Below are 7,765 nucleotides of genomic sequence, written 5' to 3'. Positions count from 1 at the left end.
CTCGAATATTGGATGGTGTATGCCAACGTTTTACTGCCTCAGTCTTGTTGGGATCAGTGCTGATGACGTTCCCTGATACTATGTGGCCAAGATATTTGACACTCTTCCTGAAAAAACGAGCACTTCTTTGGATTGATTTTCATACCCGCATTTCTGATCCGTCCAAAAACTTCATGTAGATTTGCCAGATGCTCTTCAAACATCCTACCAGTGACTATAATGTCATCCAGGTATACAAGACACGTGTTCCAATGAAGTCCCTGTAAAGCGCGCTCCATCAATCTTTCAAAAGTGGCGGGAGCATCACAGAGACCAAAAGGCATCACAGTGAACTGCCAAAGACCGTTGCCAGCAGAGAAAGCCGTTTTCTCTTTATCCTCAGGATGCATTCCCACCTGCCAGTATCCGCTCTTTAGATCAAGAGTGGAAAAAAATCTGTGATCCAGCAAGCGTATCCAAGGTATCGTCTATTCTTGGGAGTGGATAGATATCTTTATGCGTGACTTCATTAAGTGCTCTGTAGTCTACACAAAATCGCATGGATCCATCCTTTTTTTTCACTAGGACGATTGGTGAACACCAAGAGGGCTCTATGACCCCTTGCTGTCTCATTTGTTCTATCAGGTCTGTAGCCTCCTGTTGTTTTGCGAGAGGAAGGCGGCGTGGCGGCTGCAGAATCGGTCTGGTTATTCCAGTATCGATCCTATGTTGTACCATGTCTGTTCTTCCGCATTCTGACTCATCAGATGGAAAGATGTCTGCAAATTTCATTATCAACTCTTTGGCTTTGCTATACTGCTCTTCAGATGGGTTCGCCTTGGTTTCTGTCAAAAGCCTGGTAATTTGAGGGTTGACCGATTTAGTGGGCGTAAAAGAAACGTTGTTAATGTTGCAATTCTTAATTAGGTCGATTGTATGGCATTTAGCAATGTAACTATCCCTTCGTAGATGCTTCTCCCTCAAACCAAGGTTCATGATTCTGACAGGTACTCTCTGATGATCTTTACCGATCATGACCAGCGTTTTCCCTACAGCCACTCCGTCGTAATTGTCTTCCGTTCCTTCGATTAGCGCCGTTCCCGACTTTTCATGTCCGTTCTCTAACTTTCCCCAAATAATTGATTCGGACTGTGCAGGCAGACTTGTATCCTCCGTCAATAGTATTTTCATCATTCGATTGTTCCCTTCTTCACTATCACCTAATCTCCACATTTCCATACAACAAAGTTCCTTCGCTAATGTTAATGGAAAATCCAAATTACTGTAGAAAATCTAGACCTAAAATGCAATCATCAGTTATGTTTGCTATCAAATATTCATGCACGAATGACTGACATCCGAGCTCAAATCCTAAGTCCGCCAGTCCTTTTATGGGCATCAGTTCTCCACTGGCTGTTTTCAGGGAGAAAAGGCTCACATTTGTAATATTATTGCTGTTTGCGACATTTGGCCGAATGACTGAACGTGAAGCACCAGTGTCTATGAGAAACCGATACTTCCGAATTCCAATTTTTCCATCTATCATAAGACTCCTACTCTGTCCCAGCACAGCTATTGGAGTGACATTGACAGGGGCTCACATTTCCTGGAACGCCGGTTTCTGCCCCTTGAAGCCGACGAATGTTAGTTTTCCTGATAGCCATTGGCTCCAGGCCATGCACCCGTTTCTGATCTGTGCTGAGTCGCTTCTTGCTGATTAGGTGTTCTTCTACACATCCTTTGTATATGCCCAGATTCACCACAGTTCCAGCAACGGACCCTGGTCGCACGATGAGCCCCCTGTGACCGGCTTGGCTTATACTCTTCAAGAACCTCCGTCATCCGTCTGAGTACTTGTGTTAGATCTTCTTCCTGAACTTTCAGTCTCTGACCATGATGACTGTTGATGGATGCGTTCTTAGCGGCTTCATAGGACAGAGCGTACACAAGGGCTTCGCTGGCCTTACGCTTGCCACTAACTCTAATAACCTTTTTAGCTCTGGATCTCGAACGGCATCGATGAAGGCATCAGTGACGATTACTTCGAGGAACTCCTGTGCTACTGTGGGGTATGCCAGATGGGCAAGTCGTTCAATGTACGTCTTTAGCTCTTGTAGGGTTTCACTGACCCGCTGTTGTCTGGTCTTCAGCTGGACCCTATAAACTTCCTGTAAGTGCTCGTCCCCGTATCGAAGCTCCATAGCCTGGACGAGAGCAGTATAATCCTGCTGGTTTGGAATGGATTGGAGTACTTCGGAAGCCTTTCATCTAAGGGCCAGTACTAGAGCGGTCGCTTTTTCCTCCTCGCTGCCCCATTTGTTGACCTTAGCAGCTGCCTCAAACTGTCTTCTGTAGACTGACCAGGAGACGGACCAATCAAACACAGGGGGTTTCATCTTTACAAGCCCTTCGGGTAACATTGATCCTGTATTCATCTTTACAAGCCCTTCGGGTAACATTGATCCTGTATTACTCACCGGCGCATTGCTGGGCCCTTCTCTAACTTGAACTTTCAGTTCTTCTATGTCTTTTTCTACCACATCGACTCTCTGGTTCATCGTGACCTCCATCGTGGTTATTTTCTGGTTAACCGATACTAATTCAGTCATAATCCCTGAATCCAGTGTGTCTATTTTGTCCTGCATGGTTCTAATCCCTATATCAAATGTATCCATCTTTTCCTGCATCTTACCTAGGAGTTCAGTTATATCTGGCCCTACTTCGAATTGATAACTGTCCGGGTCTTCTTCTTCCTCAATCAGGGCTTGCCGGAGACGAGATGTAAGTATCTCCTTGCTACCACCAAGTTTTAGACCTCGATACCGAAGCTCTTGTTTTAGTTCTTTAATCAAGAGTTGGTCTAGTTGTTAGGGGAAGCCATTACTAACTTACCTCCCGTTCGTTGAGTCGCCTATAATCCCACTTCTACACCAATGTTACAACATTTAAAGGAGTCGACTCAACGAGGTATGGGAACAAAGACAATACAAAGTTTAATCAACATAGATCACCAAAACAAGGACCATTCCAATCTTCTCGCACTTCCTCTTCCTCTCTCCCCGTTCATTTTAGTCCATCCTCGTGCGCTGGTGCGCAACCATTGAGTCACTACAGAACATGGTCATTACAATATATATATATATGCTATACGCACGTTTATGCAAAGGGTTAGGGTTTACTGGGCGTTAGGGTTAGGGTTTGGAAAAAAATCGCCCCCCCCCACTCCAAAGTTCTGGATCCGCTAGTGATAAGGACCTTATATAGGATTCTCTAACTACTCTAACTTAGGAGGCTTACAGCGCTCCACCAGATGCCCAAGAAATCAAGAGAAAGGGCTCAACATGACTGGGTTTTTTTCGCACAAAGTTGAGAAACACTGCTTTATATTGTTGTAACCCCGCTCCCGCGCTACACTAATGGTGCGCATCTGAGCACTACTGAACACGACTAGTGAAAGACATATAGAGACAGGAAGAAGGACTGTTGTGAGCCGGCTAGAAGTCATGGGAGTCAGAACATTCTGGTGCTGAGTGCTATCCTGTGTGATACTAGGAAACTGTGTGTGAGACCTGGAGCGACACTGGGAAGTGTGTCGGTGGTCTGTTCTGTGTTCTGGTATGAAGTAGGACTCTTAGAACTTAAGACATATTACTCCCTGTGACTTTATAGCAGACGTCCAAGTCTAACTAGTAACTATTACTATTTGTTGATGCTTAGTTATACTAGTTATACTAAATAAATACATCATTTACTCTTGTCAACATGTCTTTCGTTGAGTGCCTGCCTTAGAGAGTTACAACAACTGGTGTCAGAAGTGGGATTTAGGCAGCTCAACAAAAGGATAAGAATGACAACGCTTAGGAAGCTGGATGAACTTAGCTGTAAACAGTTAAAAGAGGAGCTCCGAGACAGGGAGCTGAGGGTCTTCTGTGACAAAGAAAAAATGAGAGCCAGTCTTTGGCAGGCCCTTGTTGATGAAGGGGAGGATCCGGAAACATACCTGTTTGAGATAGAACCAGATATTGGTGAGGTGCTGAACACCATGCAGAACTGGTTATGTGAACTTTGTACTTTCCAGGATTCGATGAATCATTCTATGGACAAACTGATACGTAACGTGCAAGGCAAGATCAATCCAGTAAGAGAGAGGAGTCCATCATTCAACAACAATGAAGCGTTACTCATTCAAGACTGTGGCTGTACTGATAGTTACAAAGAATGCGTCAATGTTAACAAGAAAAACGCAGATGAACAGAAAGAGACAGTTGAAGTAATAGAAGAAGTCTGCTACGCGACTGAAACTTTTGCTGTACCAGCTTTGAGTGCCGCAACGACCCGGACAGAGCAGGATAACTTTGAGCCTGCGTTAGAGCCTGTCACTTTGGACCTTAAGGAACCTTGTCGATCTACCTACGAGGGGAACTTGAATTTTGATTGTTGCATTCAGAGCCCTGATTTGTCAAGCTCTTTAAGTTGGTGGTGTATGGTGCAGTTTGCAGAGAGCCTGGATAGTGAGATTCGTAACAATATATATATATATATATATATATATATATATATATATATATATATATATATATATATATATATGCTATACGCACGTTTATGCATAGGGTTATGGTTTGGAAAAAAATTGCCCCCCCCCACTCCAAAGTTCTGGATCCGCTAGTGATAAGGACCACATATAGGCTACTCTAACCCAAAACTAACAAGTCTCCACAGCAAACAGTTGATATCCCTTATCTCAGCGGCCAGTGCCTTATCACGACACACTCACACACTCATGTTGATCCAAGTGTTGTTTTTCCATTGAATTGAAACGGCTGGTCAAGGTCATTGTAGTCTATCAATACTCAAAACATGGACCAACCAAACGCCATTATTTGAACAGTATAGGCTACTAGGTGACTACTTGGACCAACCAAACGCCATTATTTGAACAGTATAGGCTACTAGGTGACTACTTGGACCAACCAAACGCCATTATTTGAACAGTATAGGCTACTAGGTGACTAATTGGACCAACCAAACGCCATTATTTGAACAGTATAGGCTACTAGGTGACTACTTGGACAAACCAAACGCCATTATTTGAACAGTATAGGCTACTAGGTGACAACATGGACCAACCAAACGCCATTATTTGAACAGTATAGGCTACTAGATGACAACATGGACCAACCAAACGTCATTATTTGAACAGTATAGGCTACTAGATGACAACATGGACCAACCAAACGCCATTATTTGAACAGTATAGGCTACTAGATGACATGGACCAACCAAACGCCATTATTTGAACAGTATAGGCTACTAGGTGACAACATGGCCGTTATTTCAAACATTTGCTAGCACGAGCTTTTTTTTTTTTTGGGGGGGGGGGGCATAATTTGTTGATTGAGAACCTATGGACAAGTGACATCAGAATTCTCAAGTGTACTTTTATTCCCACTAGACTACATAATCAAATAGACCTATCCATTAAGGTGTAGACTTGTAATTTAGATCTACGTGGGCCTATATAATCTAGTATCTTTGTGACTTGATCAAAGATCTACTTACCAGACCCCCACCACAAACTGCCACACGTTTCGTTTGTTCCTCGTAGAGTGACATAGTGAAAGTAAAAAAAAAACAAACAACTTCTTAGACTCCCACAGTAGGTAAAGATTATACAAAATAATGCAGACTAAAAACAAAAACAAGGGCTAGAACTCTGTAAATTTCAGTGCTGGTCAAAGTGCTGTCAGCTAGCCTTTACCTCGGTTGTTTGTGCCCTTGTTTAATTACTGACTAGCTTTAATGCAAAGGGTGTGCGTGAAAGGAGCAATAATGTCATATCGATTTGTAAAACAGCTACTTCACTGGTAAAAATAGATCTAGTTTCAACCTAAAGAAGTTTTGATCTTCAAACGTACGATCTAAACTGATTGTATCCCTTGTGGATAAAAAGACCTATCTTTGATCTTCGTATTTTACTAAATTAGAACCAGATTAATTTCTAGTGCACGTGTAGGCCTACAGTCCAAATTAAAAAGAAAAAAACAAAAAACTTCTTAGAACTCCTTTGATAAATATAAAGTAAATACAAATTATTGCGCAAAAGATGTTGTGCATTAAGTTAACTTATATTTTAACTTATCTTATATTTTTAGTCTTAGAAATGACGGACGTTCCTTCAAGAGAGAGATAATTACATTCTTAGAGTATCCATGAGTCGTGAATGTTATTTAGAGACTTAAACTCTGATAAGTCATTGGCTTTCCTAAGTGATTCAAGCAACCCATTCCATGGCAATTCCACGCTCTACTAGCACTAGGAAAGAAAGAGCAATTCAGCGAATTTGTCCTAGCTTGTAGAGTAAGAAATGTTCCTTTAACTTTGGGTACCGGTACTTTTATTAGCTTACGAATTGTATTTGTGTTCATGTCTGTATGTAGAGTAGATATTACTGCTACTTTACTTTTTAATTATTTGTTCAATGTTTCATGTAGGTTTAATTTACACAATTTTCGCAGCTCATTGGCTTTCGATAAATGATACATACAAATTGCAGGTATAAATTTGTATAATTAATCTATACTTACTTTTATTTTTCGATAGTAAAACATTGTAAAATGTTATTTACAATTTGTGGAATAAAGAGAGATAACTGTGTAAACTGGATATCAAGCAGACGTGAACTCATAAGGGACATTTGAGATGTTCAGGAAAGGCGGAAAGATTTTCATGACTCCAGGGGTGCTTAACAAAAGAGACATAGAATCTATAATTTTAATGAGGCTACTTTGTTTTCCAGGGGGGTTTTGAGGTTAAACCCCTACCCAGCCAGCAAAGCTACCTGTTCAGGCCCGGGCTGAGTTAGGGGCCCGCACGGGGAACCGGATAGTCGTGCGGGGCAGTTTTTTCCTTTCCTACCCCGTCATGCGCCCATTCAAAACCCCCCTTAGATGAATGGGGCTCGTAAGTAGCAGGGGATGGAGAGATCCGCCCCATTGTTTCACTGCTGGGCGTCGGCTGGCGGTCTGAATTTTGCGTAATACAGTTAAGGTCCCACCACCTTCCCCCTTCTCGTCCTACTGGCAAGGAGTGCCCTCCCCGCCTCGCTCTTATCTCGGACGAGACCGTCGGCCAGGAAACTCGTTGCGTAATGAAATTCAAGGGGAGACAAAAAAAAAAGAGCTCAATATAATTGGTTCGGATAGTCTCCCATTTCATTATAAACACAATAAACTCATTGAATGTTTTGTTATTTTTTTATATAAACTTTTTATTGCTTCGTTTTTTTTTTTTTTTTTTTTGTTTGTTGTTTTTTTTTTTGTTTTTTTTTTGTTTTTTTTTACATTAAAATATTTCGTTTTAATATATATGTATATAGCTATGAAATAAAAACCCACTTCTATAAAACAAAAAATAATGCAAACGACTATCACCTAATTCCATGAGCGTAGCCAAGGGTGATTTTGAGTATTAAACCACCTCCAATTTTTTTAATGATAAAATCCCCTTTTCAATACAAGATTAAAACATAAAACAGTTACCAGATTCTATGAGTGTAGCCTAGAGGGGTTTGTGTTTAAAAACTCCATCCAGGGGTATTTAAGTTTTAAACCTCCCTTCAGACTAGGAGTTGAAGCTAAAAACCACCTCTTCAATATACAATTAAAGCAAACTACAATCACAAAATTCCATGAGCGTAGCCAAAAGGGGCTACACATTTCTATTGAGCTTCATTAATAAAATGCAGGGAATAGCAGATTTGATTTTTGAACTAAATTTTTTTAAT

General features: G+C 41.3%; 1 protein-coding gene across 1 annotated transcript in view; it reads right to left on the bottom strand.

Moving 5' to 3' along the window:
- Window positions 1-5,722, bottom strand: part of LOC106065831 (kynurenine 3-monooxygenase-like) — a 26,509-nt gene extending 20,787 nt beyond the window's left edge. Inside the window, exon 1 of the mRNA XM_056024855.1 lies at window positions 5,542-5,722. The gene's annotated coding sequence lies outside the window, so the exon portion shown is untranslated. The remainder of the gene's footprint in view (window positions 1-5,541) is intronic.
- Window positions 5,723-7,765: the final 2,043 nt, after the last annotated feature.

Source organism: Biomphalaria glabrata, chromosome 3 (genome assembly GCF_947242115.1).
Source record: "Biomphalaria glabrata chromosome 3, xgBioGlab47.1, whole genome shotgun sequence".
NCBI classification, from domain to species: Eukaryota; Metazoa; Mollusca; class Gastropoda; family Planorbidae; genus Biomphalaria; species Biomphalaria glabrata.
This window is presented reverse-complemented; position numbering and strand designations above follow the sequence as displayed.